This window comes from Neopelma chrysocephalum, unplaced genomic scaffold, assembly GCF_003984885.1.
Source record: "Neopelma chrysocephalum unplaced genomic scaffold, ASM398488v2 Primary Assembly neopelma1_95b, whole genome shotgun sequence".
Lineage (NCBI taxonomy): Eukaryota > Metazoa > Chordata > Aves > Passeriformes > Pipridae > Neopelma > Neopelma chrysocephalum.
Window position 1 is genome coordinate 653,561 of NW_020897758.1, and position 21,343 is coordinate 674,903.

The 21,343-nt window shown below is 57.0% G+C and overlaps 1 long non-coding RNA gene across 1 annotated transcript; it reads left to right on the top strand.

Annotated features, from left to right (window-relative positions):
• Nucleotides 1–762: 762 nt before the first annotated feature.
• On the top strand, nt 763–16,184 carry LOC113972707. Its single transcript, XR_003535972.1, has 3 exons — nt 763–1,125; nt 10,165–10,312; nt 15,649–16,184. It is a non-coding gene; the product is annotated as an uncharacterized LOC113972707 (long non-coding RNA).
• Nucleotides 16,185–21,343: the final 5,159 nt, after the last annotated feature.

Consider the following 21,343-nt stretch of genomic DNA (forward strand, 5'->3'; position numbering starts at 1 on the left):
AGCAGCCTCTGCCCTGTTCTCATTTCACCACTTTGTCCTTCAGAAGTTGGATACATCCCTCCCCAGTGGGGCCCATTCCCTGCATCTTCAGTGCACCTTGGCAACAGACTCACAGGATTATTTAGGTTGGAAAGTCAAGTCATGGAGTCCCTGATGCTCACCTTGTCCCCCAGCCCAGAGCACTCAGTGCCATGGCCAGTCCTTCCTTGGACACCTCCAGGGTGGGGACCCCACCACCTCCCTGGGCAGCCCCTTCCAGTGCCTGACCACCCTTTCCATGTGGAAATTTTCCCTAATATCCAATCTAATCCTCACCTGGCACAGCTTGAGGCCGTTCCCTCTCCTCCTGTCCCTTGTTCCCTGGGAGCAGAGCCCGACCCCCCCCCGGCTCCCCCCTCCTGTCAGGGGGTTGCAGAGCCAGAAGGTCCCCCCTGAGCCTCCTTTTCTCCAGGCTGAGCCCCCCCAGCTCCCTCAGCTGCTCCTACTGCTCCAGACCCTTCCCCAGTTCCATTCCCTTCCCTGCACACACTCCAGCCCCTCCGTGTCTCTCTTGCTCTGAGTGCCCCAGAACTGCCCCCAGGGCTGGAGGTGCCCCAGCAGTGCCAGCACAGGGACAGTCACTGCCCTGGGCCTGTGGCCACACCATTGGCCTTCTTGCCCACGTGGACACACTCTGGCTCATGTTCAGCTGCTGTTGACCAAGACCCTGATGAATCTGAGAGCCCAAAGAGCTCTTTGAAGGATCAAGAGGTTTCTTTAGGTGAGAACCTACTGTGCCAGCAAAGCCTGAGCTCCATCCCAGGCAGTCCAGAACAGGAACACTCCTACAAAAGCTGCATTTGCTCCATCAAGGCTTTGACTTGAGAGAATTGACTCCACTAGTCAGTCCTTAAAGAGGAGAACAGGATTATTCCTGGGCCAGTGTCCAGGCAGAAAACACCATTTGTGGACCCAGCACCGAAATTTAGCTGAGTCAGCATTTTGGGAAGACTGCAAAATCTTTCAGGTGAACAAGGAGAAAAACATCCTAAACACCAGCCACAGGATTTTGTTGTGACCAAGGTCTGTGCCCCCGTGCTCAGACAAGGACCTTCCAACAGCCCAAAGGCAGGAACGCCCTGCAAGGTGAGGAGAGACCCCTCAGAGACCACGGGGTGGGGATGAGCACCCAGCTGAGACATCCTGTCCCAGGCAGCCCCACTGTGACCCATCCTCCAGGTCACCCTGCCCCAGGTCCCTCTGCTCGTGTGGCTGCTCTGCCCAGAGCACGGGGGACACGGGAGGGGCAGGGTGGGATCCCGGGAGGGGCGGGGTGGGATCCCGGGAGGGACGGGGTGGGATCCCGGGAGGGACGGGGTGGGATCCCGGGAGGGGCAGGGTGGGATCCCGCGAGGGACAGGGTGGGCTCACCTGAGCAGGGGCAGCAGCAGTGACTCCGGAGGGGAGCTGGGACCGCTAGAGGGAAGCACGAAGCCACTCACACCATTGGCTCCGGAGGATTGGGATGGAGAGCCAGGGAAGTGGCAACAAAAGGGAAGGAGCTGCGGGAATGGGGACGGACAGAGTCACCTCCCGCTCGCACCTCCCGTGTGTCCTGGGCAGGTCCAGCTGAGCGGGCAGAAATGCAGATGCAACCAGTTATATCCAAGCAGTCCAGTCCTTCTTGGTTCCCCAGAGGACACAGAGGGGTCTCGCCATGCCCAGAACAGCCTGGAGGCTCCCTGGGAGCAACGCCGGGGCTCTGCATTAGCACATAATTAAACATGTGATAAAAGGGGGAGGGGGGACCTCACAGGGGCATTCCCACCCGAGGGCTTCCTGGGATTCCCAGAGGGTGAGCTGCGAGGCTCAGCTGAGCCAGAATGGTTGGTATCCAAGGATGGAGAGCAGCCAAGAACCAGTTCCCAGGTCCCATCCCAGAGCTTTGCCCAGGCTGGGGCCAAGGGTCCTGTGGCAAGACAGGTCAGCTCTGGGGGGGGGTGCAGGAAAGGGAAGGTCACACAGGCAGCTCAAGGGATGGCTGCCTTCATATCCTGAGGCCCCAGGCAGCCTTTGGTGCCTATTGGGAAGCACAGCACAACAGCCAGCCAAGGTTGCACTCCCTCCCCCAGGGACAGGAGTGTCCTCCAGGCTGGGGGTGCTGAACCAAGGAGGTTCTTCCCCTACTTTCATTTTTGGTCCAGCACAGTTCTCAGTGCCCACTCAGGCCCCCCTCAGCTGCACTGGCTGCCTCCCAGGGTGGAGGTTTCCCCCAGCAAGGAGCTGGGCTGGCAGCTCTTCCAATCTGGTTCCATATTTTCAGAAGGAAAGTCCTCTTCCCGAGCCCCTGAAGGTGCTGTGCAGTTACCCCTGAGCAACTCAGGGACCTCTGAACATGTTCCTTCCCAGTGCCCACACCACCCCCTTCTCCCCATCCCTCACATCCAGCTTATGACAAGGGGGAAGAAGATTTGATGACTGGGGAACCAAAGCACAGCCCTGAGATACACAGACCCCCAAATACACTCTGATCTCCCCTAGTGCTGGTGATTTCCAGAAGGGAGTCACCTCACCTCCCCTACCCTGCTTAGGGAGGGATAAATGACTGCTGGGGGTCCCACAGGGCACTGGGGTGAGGGGACCAAGACTTCCCCAGCCCCCAAAGGCCATTTTGGCATTCAGGGCAGTGAAAAAAAAGAGAGGCTGTGGAACAACACACACAAATGCTGGTGGAGTGAGTCCTTCATCTGGAGCAGGGAGGTTGGGGATGGGGCTGGGGTCAGGTCTTCCTGGGGTTTGTGTGGCCAATACTTGAAGATGTTTTGTACCTTTTCTGGAAAAGAGCTGAAACTGGAAGGTTTTTTTCACTGGTTTGTTCTTCTTGGAGAAGGCACTTTCACCATCTTCTCCACACCAGAGGAGACCAAGGCATGAGGTTTCTGCTCTGGGAGGGCTGTCCTGGACACCCTCTGGGGCAGTGTCTTGCTGTGTGGGGCAGGGGCAGATGTGGGGGAATGGGAAAGCCTGAGGGGAGCTGAGATGCCAGGGAGGTGCCCAGGGCTGGGCTGGGGGACACCCCCTGTGTCTGCACAGCCACTGGGGGCAGGGAAGGCCAACTGTGCTGGCAGAGGGGGACAGGACACTGGAGCCAGGGAGGGATGCTCAGCTGCACTGGCTGTGTCCAGGGACCCCACTCACGGGCAGCAGCACAAGGTGGGGACATGTTTGGCTCCAGGAGAGCTGCTCTCCTGTTGGTTTCCACCATAAAGCTTGGAAACAAGAAGACTTTGCCCAGGGTCTGCAGCTGAGCTGACAAAACCTTGGTGCAGAAATGGCCCTTCCACAAATAAATGACTGAAACACCTGAATGTGCAGGGCCCCAACCCCAGCAAGCCCCAGCCTTTTGCTGGAAATGCAGGAACACAGACTTTGATTGCTTCTGTCTCTGCTCCCAGCCATCCCAGGAGCCACATTATCCTCTGAAGGGTCTCTAGTCTTTCTAGAGGTCCAGATTAACATCCTAGCAGTGGCATAGACAGGAATCAGAGCCAGGAATTGAACACCTGAACAGTTCTGGAGTGGAGCAGAGACAGACAGAGTGTGGGTCAGGTCAGGAACGAAGCACTGCTCCATGGTAATCCCTTCCTGGAGCTGTGAGAATCCCATGAGTGATGCCTGTGCTGGGAATGCCCTTATAAAGGTGCCTGAAGAAAGCAATTCCTCTTCCCTCATTGCAAAAGTGTGTGGCAAAGGGTGTGAGACTCCTGTGCCCTGCCCCACAGGAGCTCAGGGAAGGGGAGGTGGCTGCAGGGCAGAGCCACAGCAGTGCCTTTCCTTGGGCACACAGTGCCTGCTGCAGCTCTCCATGTGTTCATTCTTCCCTTGCTTCCAGTCTTTATACATCTCATTTATTTCTGGAAAACCCTTCCAGGAGGATATTTCAGATCCTGTTTGAACCAGAGCCCGTGGACTGTTCTCTCTCCATTTGCTGGCTGGAAAAATGGGGGTCTGGGCCCACGTGTCTGCATCTGCTCCTGGAATGCCTGAGGCCCTGCGTGTTCACACACTCACTGCAGCCTCAGCTGAGCCACACTAAATCACAGAGCTGACAACAGGCTCCATCTGCAAGGCACAGGGACATCTTTATGTACTGAGCCAGAGCACAGGAGCTCCTCACACTGAGCAAGGCAAAGGAGCCTGTGGGAAGGGGTCAGGGATCATGGAATCATAGGCACAGAGAATGTGCTGAGTTGGGAAGGACCCACAGGGATCATCCAGTCCAACTCCTGGCCCTGCACAGACACCCCAACAATCCCACCCTGGCCCTCAGAGCGTTGTCCAAACCCTCCTGGAGCTCTGGCAGCCTTGGGGCTGTGCCCACTGCCCTGGGGAGCCTGGGCAGTGCCCAACCAGCCTCTGGGGGAAGAACCTTTGCCTGAGATCCAACCTGAGCCTGCCCTGACACAGCTCCAGCCCTTCCCTGGGTGCTGTCCCTGCTCCCCCAGAGCAGAGATCGGAGCTGCCCCTGGGGAGGAGCTGCAGCCCCCGCTGAGCTCTGCCCTCAGCCTGCTCTGCTCCAGCTGCACACACCAAGTGCCCTCAGCTGCTCCTCATGGCCCCTCCAGACCCTTCACCATCCTCGTGTCCCTCCCTTGAACACCTCCCTAACAGCTTTAGATCTTCCCTCCATTGTGTCCCCCCAAACTGCCCCAATGTTGAGGTGAGGCCGCCCCAGGGCAGAGCAGAGCGGGACAATCCCCTCCCTGATGCCCCCAGGACAGGGATGTCCCTCCTGGCTGCCAGGGCACTGCTGACTCAGGGACAACTGGCACCCACCAGGACCCCCCAGATCCCTTCCCATGGTTCTCCCCTCCATCCTCTCATTCCCCAGGTTTCCCATCCAGGGTTGCCCCATCCCAGGCGTAGAATCTGGCACTTGTCTGACTGAGACAAGTCAGACTTGAGCCTGAAGACCTGGGATTGCTCCTTGTGGATGTCTCTACTGGCCCTGGGGGCTGTGCTGGTGCTCCCTGGCTCTCCTGGTGGACAATCCTGGCTGCCCCTCTGTGCTCAGGAGGTGCCACCACATCTGGCTGTGATGGGGGGACACACAGCTCTGCCCAGGGCTCCTCTCAGTCTGCAACCCACACTCATCTCCACTGGAAAACAGGGAGGTTTTACCACTCTTTGTCCAAGAAAATGCTGTTCTCATGGACCTGCAAGTGGAGGCCACAGCAGCATCGATCCCAACTGCTCACCCAAGTAACCACAGCAGGATTCTGGAGTAAACTGCAATAAACTGCTGCCCAACTTCTGCCTTTAGCTGAGGCTTTTCACTGAGCAGGAGCCTCTGTGTTCATCCCTCAGCAGAGCTGCTTTCCTGGCTGTGATCCTGCTCAGAGGGTCCTTCACAGAATCATGGAATCATAAAATGGGTTGCGTTATGAGGGACCTTAAAGCTCATCCCGTTGCTCCCCCTGCCATGGGCAGGGACACCTTCCACTAGCTCAGGTTGCTCCAAGCCCTGCCCAACCTGGCCTTGGACACTTCCAGGGATTCCAGTGGCAGCCACAGCTTCTCTGGGCAACCTGGGCCAGGGCCTCCCCACCCTCACAGGGAAGAATTTGTCCCCAGTATCTCATCTAACCCTGCAGGAAGCCATTCCCCCTTGTTCTGTCCCTCCAGTTCCTGACTGCAGTTCCTCTGGGGACACGGGATGGACAGCACTGTGCTGGTGCCTCTGGTGAGTAGGACACCCCTCAAGCAGGAATGCTGTGGTGTGCACTCCCCCCACTGCCCCTGGTGCAGAGAAGGGGCTGTTCTGGCCCAGGGCAGCAGCTCTGCCCCCTCCCCTCTGAGCACATCACACACTGACCCTTCCACCCCCACTGCACGGACACGTGAGCTGGAGAGAATCTAAACCAACACAAATCCAACACAGTGAGGCTTTTCAAACCAAAGAAGGTCAAAGGGGGTCGTTGCTTCTAATTGGACATGCCCTGATATCAGGGAGATGGAGAAGAGATGAAGGCTTTGGGTCCTTGGAGCATGTTCTCTGTGTCCCCTCCCTGAGCTGTAGGAGAGCAGGGCCAGTTGAGTGTGTCATCCAGGCTGCAGTGCAGGGAAACAAGTCTCTCAGAGCCCTAAAACCTTCTCCAAGGAAAGCAGGATTAGCAGGAAAATCCCAGCAGACACAGCACCAGGTGTGTTTTTTTCCCACCTTAACCTGGCCCATCACTCCTGAGGAAACTGGGACTTTTAAAGGATGGAGTGGGAGGAAGAATAAGAGAGAGTTCCTCAGTTGTCAGCTCTGCCTCTGGCTCTTGATACCACCCTGGGCATGTATCCTGTCAGCTCTGTGCACAGTAGGGTGGAGATGAGCCTGTAAACCCTCCTTGCCTCCCAGAATAGAGAATCAATTCCTGAGCATCAGGAGAGCTTTGAAAGTGCAGCAGGAGGCTGGGAGAGAGGGAGATGCTGCAACTCCTGGGCTCTGAAATTCAAAGTGATGTTCCTTTTCATTTCTTCCACAGCCTGCCAGGCTCTGACAGGCAGGAGCATCAGGGAAGAGCCTCAGCTGCACGGCCCAGCACCTCTGTGTCTGCAGCTGGGATCCCCAGCCAGGAACTGGAGTTCAGCCTGGAGGAGCTGCAAATAGTGGGACCAGCTGGGCAGGGGCTGCCAGGGCAGCAGGAGGGTGCAGTCTGAGCATCCTCACCTCTGTAGAGCCATCACAGGGTGCTCCCAATGCCCTCTAGAGATCCCAAGCTGCTGGTGGGGCTGCCTGTCCACCCTGGTGAGTGGGGTGAAAAACAGGACCCGAGGGTCCCACAGCTTCCCCCAGGACATCCATTGTCCACCCTGGTGAGTGGGGTGAAAAACAAGGCTGGAGCTTCCCCAGAATATCCATCACTCTCCAGCCTTCCCTTCTGCACCCCCCAGGTCCTGTGGGAACCCCTCAGCAGTGGTTACAGGTTTCCAGCATTCCCACGTGCTCCCCATGCCTGGCTCGGGGCTCTCTCCACCTCCAGCAGGACTGGACGGCTCTGTACCAATTAAACTCTTAATGAAGCTGATCACAGCACTGGATGGGTTTGCCTCACACTTCCAGGACCACGTCTGAACCTCCCCTTCCAAGCCTCTGCAAGAGCAGGAAGGATTCTGACCCTGGAGCCAGCCAGGGTTACTCCTTCAGCCCCAGGAGCAGCTGCTGGAGATGCTTCCCCAGCAATCTCTGCCTCAGTGTCCAGGCTGGTCCTGCTCAGGAGGGCTCAGGGAGGCTCCAAGGGACGCCCTGCTGGTCTCTGAGCGTGGGAAAGCTCAGGCAGCAGAAGGAGCTGGGCTGGCCCATGGCAGGGCACTGCAGTGCCAACCCCTTGTGATGGCTCAGCAGTGGTTCACAGCTCAGGAGCACCTCGGGCCTCCTGCAGCTCTCCCTCCCTCCCCTCTCCTCACCCTGACACAACACCTCAGCCGGCTTTCCCCCGGCAGGGATGACTTGGGGAGGTGCCTCAGGGAGGCTCCGGGGCCCAGAGCCCACCCAGGGCTGGGCAGGGGCTGTGCCAGAGCCTGGGCTCAGTCGGGGCTGAGCTGCAGGGCACAGCTCTGGGCCCCTCTGCTCCTGCTGGGAGGGCAGCAGAGCTGGGAAAGGTCGGGCACTGCCCTGGGGACACCTGCCCTGCTCTGAGACCAGGAACTGGGGGCTGAGGGAAGGATCTGACCCAGCCTGGCAGGGTGGGCTCCCTGGAGAGGGCAGCTCTCACAAATCCTTGGCTGCAGCGAGGAGCTGGCAGATGAACTGTGCCAGGAACACTCCTGCAGGTGCTGTCCTGGCAGCAGGGCAGGGGCAGTGCCCACGGGGTGCAGGATGGTGGATCCAGATGCACCTGAGCCCTTCTGCCTCCTTGCTCTGTTACCTGCTCCACCCAGTCTGGGACACGGGAACAGGGAGTTTGGATTTCTCCTGCCCTGTGGCACACACTGGCTGCAGAGCCAAGGCTTGGAGCTGACCAAGGGATGTGAGGATGGGAGTCTGGGATGCCAAGGTGATCAGTGCCCTTCTGGAGTCACCACTAGGCACTTGCCCTCTGGCTCCATGGAAATCATTTTCCATGTATGAAAGGGGATAACAAGGAGCCAGCAGAGGCTGCCAGGCTGTGAGATTAACTCATGTGAGGAGAATCCTTCCAGCCAGGAGCCAGCCACGGGCAAGGTGGCATTCTCCCAGCCACGCCAGCCCTGCTCAGGAGGCAGATGCCAGTCTGTGGGCACACATGCCCAGGCCCCATCCCTTGACACAGGTCTCTGGCTGCAAGGTTCACAGCAGCCTGGCCAGTTTTGAGGTGAGATGAAGGAGGAAGGTTTATTTTTGGCTGTGGTGAAGAGGGTGAGGATGGAGAGCGCTGTGATATGAGGAGAGACCCATCATCAGGAGATAAGTTTGGGCATCCCCCCAGCTGGCTGGTGCTCTGACCCTGCTCGGGGTACTGTGGTTCTCACAACTGCCCCCCCTGCCAATGGGGCTGTTCCCCTTCCCCTCTCCATGTCTGTTTTCCCCTTCCCCTCTCCCATGGCTGTCTGGCTGTGGTCCCACTCACACAGGGGTCCCGGTGCCACCCCCAGGGATGCTCATCCTCCTGGAGAGGGGCTGGGGATGTGGGAAGCAGGACTTCCACCAGACTGGGATGGAGAGGGGGAGGGAGATGCTGCTCCCCAGTGCCAGGAGGGAGCTGGAGAGCAGAGGGGTCCCAGGGCTGCCTGTTCTCTGCCTGTTCTCTGCCTGTGCCCACTCAGATGTCCCTGCCCAGGTCACTGTCACCCGGGGGGAGCAGGTCCTGCTGCAGAGCTGCCAGTGCTGCGGGGAGGCCCCGACCTGGGCTGGCTGCTCGTTTGGAACAGGCTCCTGCTCCCGCTGTGGTCTCCTCTCCGAGCACTCAGCTGCCTTGTCATCAGCCAATTCGATCCATCAGCTTCTTGACAGGCTGGGAGAATAAAAATAACCACCCATTTCTAAGTGCCTATTATGGCACTTTGAAAAATGCCTCCGCAGGCGAGCCTGAATTATTCCCAAAGTACTCATTTTTTAAAAACGTTATTTTAATGTAATAAATTATTTGCACTGAAGAGTAAAAGATTATCCGTGTACCCTGATAGCTCTCCTGCACAGCCAGGGGTGCAGGCCTGGCCTCCCTTGGGGAGGGAGCTCCGGGGCTGTGGGAGCATAGGAGCCCCTGGGAGCTGCCACTGGTGCTCCCTGTGCTGTGGGGAAACACCAGAGGAGACCTGCAGAGCTGCCACTGCTGCTGAAATCAGCCCACAGAGCCCAGGGCCCCAGAGCTGGCCCAGCAAAGGGCAGCATCCTCGGGGGGAGGAAGGGCAGCCCCAGCTCCATGGGGTAGGAACTGCCCTGGCCCAGCCAGCTCGTGGCTCCCAGCAGGGGAAGGGTGTCCCTGCCAGGGTGGGGGAGCTCCCAAATGCCCCCACAGCACCACCCTGGGGCAGGGCAGGGGCTCAGGGGGCTTCTCAGCAGCTCTGCCCATGTCATGGGAACATCCAGCTCCCTGCCTGGCTGGGCCTGGGGGAGCTGGGATGGCTGAAGGGAATAAAGAAACCCCTGCCCTGGGCTGGCTCTGGGGGCAGGGATGGATGAGCTGGGAGCTCTGCCCAGCCCAGGGCACTGCCAGGAGCAGGGCTGGAGCAGGGAAGGGGGGCTCCTCCAGAGGCTCTGGCTGCTGACAGGCTGAGGGAGCTGGGAATCCTTCATCTCCCAGCAACCAGCCCCCTGGGAGCACCTTCTGATCTCCCAGAGCCAGCAGTGCCCTCACCCACGTCCTGCAGCTGTCCCTGCACAGCCCCATCCTCCTGCTGAGGACACCACAGCGACCTCCTCCCCGAGTAAAGGTGCTCAAAAACCCCTGAGGTTCTTCCAGCAGGATATTTTGGTTTGGTTTTTTTTTACTTCCCCTGTAGTATTCCATGATACGTTTAATACCTCTTTTTTTTTTTTTTCTTAAAACTGCATGGGCTTAAGCTAAACCCCAAAATACTTGTCCTTCACAGCCTTGTCTTGGTGATGAAAAAAAAAAAAAGAAAAGGAAGATTAAACCTTATTTTGGAGGAATGTTTTGGGTGAATCCAAAATAAGATGTGGGTTTGTTGTGTTTTGGTTTTTTGGTTTTTTTTTAGTTAAACAGCAATTTGTAAAATATGGATTGGAAGAGGAGGAAGGCTCAGGTCATGTTTCAAACAAGTCTCCTGGGGGAAACCAGACACTCAGCACTGGCTCCTGGGCTGCTGGAGAGGATGGGAAAGTGGGAAACCATCACTGCTGGAGGTGAGGACACAGCATTGGGGGAAGAAGTGACTGCAGCCTCAGCCACAGCCGGGGGAAATGCTGGGAAGGAGACCCTGGCAGAGGATCCAGGTGCCCACTTCTGTCTCCAAGAGGAGATGCACAGGGTGGGAAGCATCCTTTGTCACTGCTCTGGGTCACCCCTCTCTCCTGAGCTTGTGCCTGGAGCTGGGAGGACTCTGGAGCTCGGAAGGCTCTGGATTGTGAGGACTGGAGCTGGGAGAGCTCTGGAGCTGGGAGAGTTCTGGAGCTGGGAGGGTTCCGGGGCTGGGAGAGCTCTGGAGCTGGGCAGGCTCTGGATTATGAGGACTGGAGCTGGGAGGGCTCTGGAGCTGGGCAGGCTCTGGATTATGAGGACTCTGGAGCTCAGAAGGCTCTGGATTGTGAGGACTCTGGAGCTCAGAAGGCTCTGGAGCTGGGAGGGTTCTGGAGCTGGGCAGGCTCTGGATTGTGAGGACTCTGGAGCTGGGCAGGCTCTGGAGCTGCTCTCCCACATCCCTCCCACTGCAGGGGCTGGAGCCCATCCCGGGGGTCTCCTCCCCGCCAGACCTGCCCTCCCCGAGTGCCTTGATGATGGGGCAGCCATTCCAATCATTTAACGAGCTCTCGCTGCTGTGAGGCCCCAGTAACTATGGCAACTTCATTCCGAGGTGGCTGCGTGGTGGCTGCCAGGATTTGTGGCTGGGGGAGCTGATTGGAGGAGCAGGGAAGGTGGGAGAATTCCTTGGGGAATTCGGGCTCGTTTGCACGAGGGGTTTCGTTTCCAGTGCTGACAGGAGGCACTCGGGGGGGGGCAGAGGGTCAAGGCAGACACATCCCCTCTGGCCCAGGGACCACTGGCCACAGTGCCAGCAGAGCCAGGCTGTCTGTGCTGTCGTGGTGGTGGCACTGTCCCCTCCATCCCTGTCCCAGCCATCACCTTGCAGGTGTTGGTGAATCAGTCCTGGATCCCAACAAAGAGCTCGGCCCTTCTCACACCCCGGGAAAACAGGCTGTCACTCCAGGCTGGTAGTGGAGCTTGGCTGGTCTGGGATCAGGATCCACAGTCCCACCTGGGGCAGCACAGCCAGACCCTGCCCTGTGCTGCTCCCCCTGTGCCATCCCAGCCACGCTGCTCATCCCACAGCCAGGGCACCCCCGAGGCACCCACAGCCACTCCAGGGGCCGTGTCTGCCTTGGATCAGCAGCAGGGAGAGCTGGGGCAGGAGCCTTTCCCTGGGAAATCCCTGGGAAATCCCTGCCATCCCGCTCTGGCCTGGATCACACAGGGTGCTGGATTCAGGGAGGAAATAGTTCTTCTGTTTCAGTGCCACTGGCAGCTCTAAAACCCCCGTGCAGCTCTGCAGACTCTGCAGTCACATCAGTTGTACAGGTCAAATGACCAGGGCGTGGGCATGGGTGGCATCACTGCCCAGCAGGTCAGACAGTGGGTCCCTCCCCACGTGGTTTTGCCTGAATCCAGCTGGAATCCTCCCCCAGCACAGCTCTGGGGGGGTTCTTTCCCCACAGGAAGCACTTGTGAGGTTTGCTGTGAAGGAGGAGGGTGTTGGATGCCCCGTGTGCCTGGGAGAGGGCACCGTGTCCCTCAGTGCCCAGTTTGCTGAGCACTCCTGGTCTCCTGAGGTGCCAGTGCTTCCCAGGAAACCCTGGCACTCACACGGGGTGGCTTTAAACTCCCTTTGGGCAGCTTGTGTCTGCTCTGTGCCACTCCCCAGGGTAAGGAGATGCCAGGAAAATCCCAGAATCCCAGAACAGGCTGAGCTGGAAGGGACCCACGAGGACCATCGAGTCCAACCCTCAGCCCTGCACAGGCCCAGCCCCAAGAGTCACCCCACAGATCCTCCCAGCCCAAAGCTGCCCAGCCCGTCCTGCCAGTGCCAGTGCCCAGAGCTGACCCAGAGCTTCACTTTGATCACAGCCCAATCCCCCCTCAGGCTCTGCAGTGGAAAAGGAGACCTTGGATCCCAGGGCTGGAGCCCCTCTGCTCTGGAGCCAGGCTGGGAGAGCTGGGGGGGTTCACCTGGAGCAGAGAAGGCTCCAGGGAGAGCTGAGAGCCCCTTGCAGGGCCTGAAGGGGCTCCAGGAGAGCTGGAGAGGGACTGGGGACAAGGGATGGAGGGACAGGACACAGGGAATGGCTTCCCACTGCCAGAGGGCAGGGATAGATGGGATGCTGGGAAGGAATTGTTGGCTGTAAGGGTGGGGAGGCCCTGGCACAGGTTGCCCAGAGAAGCTGTGGCTGCCCCTGGATCCCTGGAAGTGTCCAAGGACAGGCTGGACGGGGCTTGGAGCAGCCTGGGCTGGTGGGAGGTGTCCCTGCCCATGGCAGGGGGTGGAATGGGATGGGCTTTAAGGTCCTTTCCAACCCAAACCACTCTGGGATTCTGTGGTTCTCTGACACCAGAGTTTTATAGACTCTGCTTTTCCTGCCCCATTACACCCCCCAGAACTGGGGTGCTGAAGTTATCCCAGACTCACGTGTCTGGATCCTCACATGTGTATTTTGGATCAGTGTCTGGTCCCAGCTGAATTCCTCAAGATTCACTGAGGTACAAGGGTTTTTTAAAGCCCCTCTTGGATTGCATCAGCAATAAATTGGTGTTTATAGGCACAGGAGCTGCAGCCTGGGTTTAGGGGAAATGGGAAGGAACAGAGAGCACAGGCTGGGTGGGAAGGGGGGAATTTCAAGGGTCACAGGCTGCAGCAGAAAAACCCCCTGTGGACACCACACATGGAAAGTCTGTTCAGCCTCACACTTGGAGAAATAAGGAAAAAGAGAAATGTTTTCAACTTATCTCTGAATCGGAAAAAAAATTTCCCACTCAGGCTGGTGCTGCTCCTGACTTTGTCTCCTTGCCCAGTGTAATTAATCCAGCTTGGATCCCAGGTACTGGGAATGCAGCACAGGAGAGGCACATAGAGAACAAGTCGCAGGAATTTCTGGATGAATTGTGGTTTTTCTCCACTGGAAAATGCTGATTTTTTCAAAACTGACACTTACTTTAAGAGGAGGTCGGTTTTGATTAATTTATTGAGTCAGAAAAAAATTTGGAAGGAGTTCTGAATTTGTCAAAATGAAGTGTTTTGACATTCTCAAAGGAGAAGAAAACAATCTATTTTCCAGTTCAGATGACCTCTTGTTTTGAAATTTAAGGCAATTATAATTAAACATTTCAAAAAGATGAATACTTTGAAATCAGGCTTGGAAGGGACACTCAGCTCATGGATGTCTGTAAGATCTTAATTTTTCAGGACAAGCTGTGGTGGAATCCTTTGTGCAATCCAAGCCATCAGCAATTGTCCTCACCTCAACCCCAGGGTATCACAGGAGAACAGAGATTGTCCTGTGAGCCAACGGTGCCAAAGCTTTTCCTCTTCCCAGGTTTCTGCAGATGGACCAAAGGAGTTGAATCGGGACAACTGCAGCTCACAGGGGTGGGACAGAAGCTCTGATGGCACATGTGGGACACAGAGCTCCCCAAAAATGACTTTTCAGATGATCCTGTTGGCTGCTGCCCCCCCGAGCAGCCCCTGCTGTGCAGGAGGAAGGAGAACCCTCCCCATCACACAGGGGGTGAACCAAGAGCCAACTGTGGGTGATGGTCTACGGGTCTGGAAAAACCTGAAGTCCCAACACATGAGATCATAAAGAGTTGTCTGAAGCTCAAAATCCCAAAATAGTATCACAGAATCACAGTCTGGTTTGGGTTGGGAGGGACCTTAAAACCCATCTCCTCCCACCCCTGCCATGGGCAGGGACACCTTTCCCTGTCCCAGGTTGCTCCAAGCCCTGTCCGACCTGGCCTTGGACACTTCCAGGGATGGGGCAGCCACAACCCCCTGTCTGATACCAACAGTGTCCCCAAGGTCCCACTGGCACCTGTTGGGGGTGAGATTCTCCCTGTGCTGCTGCTCTGCAGTTCTCACCTTGGATGGGCACAGTGGGACAACCCCAGCCCCACTCACCTCCTGTGCCAGGGCACTGGGGAGGGTTTGAACCTGGAGTGCAAAGGCTTGGGAAGGTGTCTGGACCTGAGCACTTCACCTGAGAGCTTCAGCTGCTCTTTTTGGGGCTGCACAGACCCAGGCTTCTCCCCTCAGTGCCCAACTCCAGCTGATGGGCAGGAGCCAGCAGCCCTGAGGGCTGAGGGTCGGGAATGTGGGTTGGATCCGTGCACAGCCTGGCTGGGTCTGGGCACAGCCTGGATCTGGGCATGGCCTGGCTGGATCCGGGCACAGCCTGGCTGGATCTGGGCACAGCCTGGATCTGGGCACAGCCTGGCTGGGTCTGGGCACAGCCTGGATCTGGGCACAGCCTGGTTGGATCTGTGCAGGGCCTGGCTGGGCTGTGCTGGCAGGGGATGTCCCACGCTCTCCTCCTGGCATGGAGCAGCTGGGTGAGCAGCAGGCTGGGGGGAGCTGCCAGCTTCCACACTCCCTCCCAGCCCTGGGAGAGCCTCTGGCCTCTGCAATCTCCAGCCACAAAGCTCCCCTCCAAATTGCATTTGTGCTCGTTGGAAGTGATTCTGTTTTCCTGGAAGGATTTGACCCTCTGGCTGCTGGAGGAGGCTCAGTGCAGTGACAGCCAGCAGAGCTGGGACCGACCTTCTCCCAGCCTTGGGAGCAGCTGTGGAGGCTCCAGGCTGGCAGGAGGGTCAGCTGGGCAGAGCAGGAGGTGTTCCACCCCAAGAGGAAGCACACAGGGCAAGGAGGAGGAGTGGTGCAGACAATCTGCCTCTCCAGCCTGGGACAGAACCCAGACAGGGCAGAGAGTGTGACACCAGATCACATCAGGCGTTTATGCAACACCAGGAGCTGGGAGCAGCCAAGGTTCAGGGCTCTGGGGGCTCTCCCAGAGCCAGGCCTGGGAAGGGGTGGGTGCTGAGCTGGGGGAGGGATCAGCACTTCACTGCTTGGCTGCAATGCCCAGCTACAGGGGATAACAGGCACCTCCTCAGTCCTGTCCCTCTTCAGCCCCACAGAAATCCCAGGAATGTCGCAGCAGTTCACTCACCAAGCACATCCTGTTAACCTTGCAGAGCCCAGGAGCAGGGGGGAAACTCAGCTCTTCTCTCTGTTCCATGGATGAGGGTCCCTGGGAAGCCCCAAGGCAGGAGTTCCCCAGGGTGCTGGTGGCAGGACACACCCAGCTGTGGGTGCACAGCTGGACTCCAGACAGATGTTGCTGTTCTGGGTTTTAGGATTAGGGTTAATTAGTTCAGAAAGTGAAGTTACCTTTTATCTCCAAAGCTTGTTGCTGTGCCCCTTCTGTTATTCCCTGATTTCTGGGTATGAAATCTCCTCTGCACATATTTGTAGGAACATGATGAAGCCATGGATGTTCCAAGCTGCTGGCACCTGCCTGCATTCCTTGTTCCTGCCCCTGTCCCATAGGAGATGGAGCCCAGCCCAGGCTCTGCATCCTTCAGGAAGTGTCTGAGGTGGCCTGAGCACATGGAAGTGCCAAGAATGAAGAGGAAAGGAAAGAAAAATGTCCCTCCTTGTCTTCCAGATTGGCCAAACAAAAACTGGGGCATGGAAAGCCCCACAATATCACCATGAAAGACACAACTCGTGGCCAACCACTCTGCCTGTGTGTCCTGGACACAGGAAAGGTGTGATAAACCAGAAAGCTAAAACCATACAAAGTGCAGGAAGTTCAGAGTTGACTCTTTCCCATATGGGTGAGATGGAATCAGGTAGATTCAGCAAACCTTGTCTGCCTCAACATCCCCAGAGACCCAGAGCTGCCACCCCCACAGGCAATAAAATGCTGCCTGGAACCAAGAACAAGCAGAAATTATCAGTGTCTTTGGTACATCTCAGCCACCACAGCACTGAAACAAGCAGGTTAACAGCAGCTACACCAACTCGTCCAGGGATATGAGGGACCCTAGAGCAAGGCTTTCAGTGACAGCCCAGCTCTGAAAAGAGGGGAGAAAACTCATTTTCAAATGCCCTGGCAAAAATCAATTTACAGGTTTTGAAGAGAAACAATCTCAGGTGGAGTCCTGGCCTCAGAGCTCCCAAAGAGCAGAGGGACAGAAGCCCAAATGATTGCACAGTCCCTGTGCTTTTCCAAGCCATCATTTCAAGGGGGAAGGGTTTCAGAGTGAGAGTAGTTTTAGATGGGATATTGGGAAGGAATTCTTCCCTGAGAGGGTGGGGAGGCCCTGGCACAGGTTGCCCAGAGAAGCTGTGGCTGCCCCTGGATCCCTGGAAGTGTCCAAGGCCAGGTTGGACGGGGCTTGGAGCAACCTGGGCTGGTGGAAGGTGTCCCTGCCCATGGCAGGGGTGGGACTGGATGAGCTCTAAGGTCCTTTCCAAGGCAAACCTTCATGGTTGTGGGACAGCCAGGGGGGACAGCTGGGTGCTGCTGGGGTCCCCCCTGTCCCTGCAGACCCCAGCACAGCCTGAGAGCTCTGGGGGGGGTGTGAGGGGAGCCCAGGCTGTGCTTCCCCTGCAGCAGCTCCAGGCAGGGATCCCTGCGGGTCCCGGGAGCGGGAGGGCTGTAATTACAGAGATAACTCACTCCATGTCACCCAACAATGATACATGAAAATGCTACATAAACCCGTCTATCTGCTGCTCTGGATTTATCTTTCTGCCTCTCTATTTATTTCCTCCCCCATCCTATCGCTCGGGACCGAGCAGGAGCTGCAAATGCCAGCTGCTGGAAATGCAATTTGTTTTGATTCGCCAACATCTCTCAAAATATCTCTGTGACCTCTTGATTTTTAATTTTTTTTTTTGCAATGAATTATGATAATGATGATTTTTACTTATATTAACAAACTGCAGCAACTCAACACAACCGGCAAATATAGATACATATAAAAAACCCAACCAAATATACACACATTACTTCTTTTTTTAATTAAGGAGGCCTTAAAACTGTATCAAACAGGGGGGGGGGGTCTCGCTTCTGCTTTTCTAAAATTTCTACCCTAATTATAACAATGCTCCTGCTAATGAAAGAATTCATTTGCCTCCTCTAATCAGCTGGTTGGGAATTGCAGCTGATCCGTGTGGAGGAGGGGCTGCCAGGAAGGGCTGCAGGAGCCAACTCCCAGTTTCCAAGGTACCTCTGGAATTAGGAAGCCACATCCTCCACAGGAGGTGGAAGTTGGTGGTGCTGCTGAGAACCCCATGGCAGCGCTGGGCTGGGCTCCCTGGGGAACCTGGAGTCCTGGAGACCTTCCTGGCTCTGCTTCCAGGAGGGGGAACCCTGAGCCACATCCAGGGGGGGAGAGGGGAAACCGCTGCTGATGGAAAGTGATGTCAGAGCTCACCAGGCTGCTCCTGTTTCGTTTTTCATGGGGACAAAGCAGAGATGTGGAGCCTCAAAGGTGGCTTCTCCCAGTCCCTGGAAGGTCCCAGGCAGCAGAAGTGCAGGCTCTGGGCAGCCCAGGGGATTTGGGGTGTTCCTGCTCCCTGTGCAGAGCCCAACTCTGCCTCCTTAGGGTGCTTTGGGCTGTTCCTGTTCCTTGGTGGGCTTTGAGGTATTTGTCCTCTCTGATGGGCTGTGGGGTCCCTCTACTCAGGGTCCAGGGCTGCACAAGCCCCACTGGGGCTCCTTGATGGGTTTTGGGATGTTTCTGCTCCCTGAGGGGCTTTGGGATGTTTCTGTTCCTCTATGGGCTGTGGGGTGTTCCTGCTCTTGGCTGGTATTTCAGGTATTTCATCTCTCTGATGGGCTTGATGGGTTTTTCTGCTCCCTTTGATGGTGACTTTGGGTGTCTCTGTTCCTGGAGGAGCTGTGGGGTCCCTGTGGGGTCCCTGTGCCCAGGGTGCAGAGCTGAAGCTTTGGGGTCCCTGTGCCCGGGGTGTGGGGCTGCCCCCACTGCAGTGGGGGGGGGACACCCCTGCAAACTGGGAGCTGAGTCTCTCACCCACACTCTGCTCTTGGACAAGGAGCAGTGGGGTCTGGGGGCTGTGTGTGGGGCAGTGTGTCCTCCACTCACCCACCAGTCCTGTCCCAGTGGCACCCGGGGCCTTGTCCTTCCCAGACTCCTGCAGCAGAGGGCTCAGCACAAGTCCCACGTGCCCAAACCATCCTTATTCCAGCTCCTTCCAGGTGATTTGGGAGGGCAGGGGAGCTACAAACCAGGTGATGATCACAGCAGACTTTTCAGGCCCCCGGGGTGCTGATCTGTGAACAGAAGCAGAGCAGGTATGTCCAGGCCTGGAGGCCTAAAATGGTCTGTGGGCATCATGACATCTCAGGGTTAACTCATTTCACCCATTGCTGCTGACAAAAGCCCTCAGACACGAGGAAGGCTGTCTCAGGAACGTGGTCCAGAGGCCCAGGTGAGGCAGATCTTCACACAGCCCTGCTTTGGACCCACCTTCTGCTGCCAAGCAAATCCCTGATGCTCTGGGAGCTTCTGCTGCCCTGGAACGCTGACATTCAGAGCAGCACAAGACATCAGGAGAGCTCATTTATACAGATATTTCTGCTCCCTGATGGGCTTTGGGGTATTTGGGGGCACTCCCCAGCTGAGGTTTGTGGTCCTGTAGGTGCAGTCCCAGCACAGCAGTGAGGAGCCACCTCCTACACTGCAGGAAAGTCAGAATTCCCCCAGCCCAGCAGGCTGGGATCAGTGTCACATTCATCACAAAGACTCAACAACAGGAAAAGCATCAGGCAGTGTGGGAGCAGCTCCAGGCTGTGGATAACTGGGAGGAAACCTTGGGAGAGCAGAGAATCTGCTGACTGCTGCTCCAAAGCTCCTGACTGTGTTGGAAGGGATGTGGGCTCAGCTCCATGTTCCACCAGGGAGCAGGATGGAAGGTGCCAGGCTCCCTGCAAAGAGAACCTCCCAGCAGGGTGTGGATTTCAGCAAAAGTGGCCTCCTTGAGCCTTCAGGCGTGAAGAGATGGGGAGGTTCATGTCCCAGTCACTGCTAATTTTTCCTTTCCCATTTGAGATCCAGGATGGAGTCAGTGCCCAGAGATATTCCTGCCTGTGGGCCTGAACAGGCTCTGAGGGCAGCAAGGGAGCTCCAGATGCAGAGCAGTGTTGCTCTCACTGCAGTGAGATCCCTGCACCTTCCCCTGCAGGGGCCAGGGCCCCTCCTGCAGTTTGCACAGTCCCTGGTTTATAAATGGAAAAGCACCTTCAGTTCAGCCCTGGCTGGGCAGGGGAGGGGGTTGTGTCCCAGCCTCCCATCTGGCTCCTCAGCAATCCCAGAATCATGGAATGGTTGGGGTTGGAAGAGGCCTTAAAGCTCATCTCATTCCACCCCCTGCCATGGGCAGGGACACCTTCCACCAGCCCAGGTTGCTCCAAGCCCAGTCCAACCTGACCTTGGACACTTCCAGGGATGGAGCAGCCACAGCTTCTCTGGGCAACCTGGGCCAGGGCCTCCCCACCCTCCCTGGAAACAATTCCTTCCCAATATCCCATCTAACCCTGTCCTCTAGCAGGGAGAAACCATTCCCCTTGTCCTGTCCCTCCAGGCCCTTATCTAAAGTCCTTCTCCATGTTTTTTGTAGGCTCCACTCTGGAGCCTTCTCTTCTCCAGGTAATCCCTCCAGCCCCACCATCCCTCCTGCTCTGTCCTCTCACACCAGGGCAGTGCTGGCATTTGCAGAATCAGGGACACAAGCCCTGGCCTCATTTTGTCACAACTTTTTGGGAAGTGCCAAAGGAGCAGCTGGAGCAGGAGCTCTGAGAGTGGCTGGTGAGATCCAACAGCAGCTCTGGCAGGGCTGGCTCAGGGATGGTTGAGGGGCTGGACACCATCCCCAGATGGTTCTGGTAAGAACAATGCAGGTGTTTAGCTCTGTGCTGAATCCAACAGAGGATGTAAGACCAAAATAACCCCAATAAAGCTGCCCCAGAAGTCCCATTTGCCCCCGGGTCACTGGCAGAGACATGGGCAAGTGTGGGGGATAAACAAAGTCCTTTAAGACACAAGGAAAGGCAGAGATCAGCCAACAATGTGTGTGCAAACCCTGCAAGGACAGAGAGGCTCTGGGTACAGGGATCTCCTCCCTGCTCACCCTCCTGGAAGCTCTCTGGAACAGGGGGATCTCCTCATGCCAGGCTGTTGTTCCCATGCCCCAGGCTGTACCAAACCAGCCCTCAGGGGATGTGGTTCTGAGCACCAGAGCTCAGTGGGACTCAGGAAGGCCCCAGCCTTCCCCACCCCAGCCTGTCACCGAGCAGGGGGGCTCAGGGGCTTGTTCTGCACCTTTTACCCAGGAGGAACATCTCACCAACATATCAGCACCCCTCCACGCCAGGGAGAGGCTACTGGAGTCTCACCTGAGCATATTGATTATTTTCTGTCGGGTACAACGTGTTAATGTTTGAATAAAATTTTGTATCACCACAGTAATGGCAACACAAAACAGCTGGAAAATGGGCTGTGAGAAGAGGCCACGCTGGGCTGGGACTGGAGCAACCTGGGCTAGTGGAAGGTGTCCCTACCCATGGCAGGGGATGGAACAGGATGGACTTTAAGATCATTCCCAACCCAAACCATTCCATGATAATTCGTTCTTTTTACCCCTCTTGGAGCTGCAGCATCTGTGCCATGGGCAGGGTCTCCATGGCATCTCCACCCTGTCCTGGGAAGGTCTGAGGGACATAAAGCTGGTCCTGAATGACCTGATGGGGATGTCCCTGAGGTGAGACCCTGGAGGAGCTCAGGGAGACCTGCCCAGAGCCCAGCCCTGGTGCCTGGGATACACAGAGATGGCACAGGGGGCTCCGAGGGGAACCCCAGGGAGATCCATACTCGCTGCCTTGAGTGGTCCCCACAACACACCCCCGGGCACCTCGGGAGTCCTGCCCAGCCCTGCACTCACAGGGTCACCCTGGCTGGGCACACACAGGGCACACTGAGGGATGCAGTGCCAGGAGCAGGGATGGAGGGATGGAGGGATGGAGGGAGGGAGGGATGGAAAGAGGGAGGGATGGAGGGGTGGATGGATGGATGGATCATGGAGGGATGGAGGGATGGATGGAGGGAGGGAGGGATGGATGGAGGGATGGATGGATGGA